Genomic DNA, 718 nt, shown 5'->3' on the forward strand with positions numbered 1-718 from the left:
TCTGCGTTTGTATTTTCATCTCTACTCACAGTCATTATATGTGGGGGGCTGCCTTTTCCTTTGGGGTATTTCTCTGAGGCAAGGTAGGCTTATTTTTCTATCTTAGGCCTAGCTAGTTTCTCAGGCTGTGCCGAGTTGCATAGGGAGCGTTAGGCGCAATCCACGGCTGCCTCTAGTGTGGTTGGATAGGATTAGGGATTGCGGTCAACAGAGTTCCCACGTCTCAGAGCTCATCCTTTGTCTTTTGGTTATTGTCAGGTCACTTTGTGTGCTCTGAACTTCAAGGTCCATTGTGGTTCTGAATTACCTAATCATAACATTTAATATCTGATACGTCTCCTAATTGGAGACTATATAGTAAATGGATTTTTAGGACAGGGAGATGGAAAACGAGCTTGCTCTGTCCACTCCACGCATTGACCTGTTGTTGCGGTATCTCCGGAAACAATGCACTCTGATCCGGCTTCCAAATACAGATTGAATTGAAATCAGCACACGTTGTAACATAGTAACATAGTAACATAGTAAGGCCGAAAAAAGACATTTGTCCATCCAGTTCAGCCTATATTCCATCATAATAAATCCCCAGTTCTACGTCCTTCTACAGAACCTAATAATTGCATGATACAATATTGTTCTGCTCCAGGAAGACATCCAGGCCTCTCTTGAACCCTTCGACTGAGTTCGCCATCACAGCCTCCTCAGGCAAGCAATTCCA

The 718-nt window shown here is 43.9% G+C and overlaps 1 non-coding gene across 1 annotated transcript; it reads left to right on the top strand.

The window, feature by feature from the left end:
• The first annotated feature begins 274 nt into the window (after positions 1-274).
• Positions 275-458, top strand: LOC138640271 (U2 spliceosomal RNA). The gene has a single exon (XR_011313770.1). It is a non-coding gene; the product is annotated as a U2 spliceosomal RNA (small nuclear RNA).
• Positions 459-718: the final 260 nt, after the last annotated feature.

This window comes from Ranitomeya imitator, chromosome 5, assembly GCF_032444005.1.
Source record: "Ranitomeya imitator isolate aRanImi1 chromosome 5, aRanImi1.pri, whole genome shotgun sequence".
NCBI classification, from domain to species: Eukaryota; Metazoa; Chordata; class Amphibia; order Anura; family Dendrobatidae; genus Ranitomeya; species Ranitomeya imitator.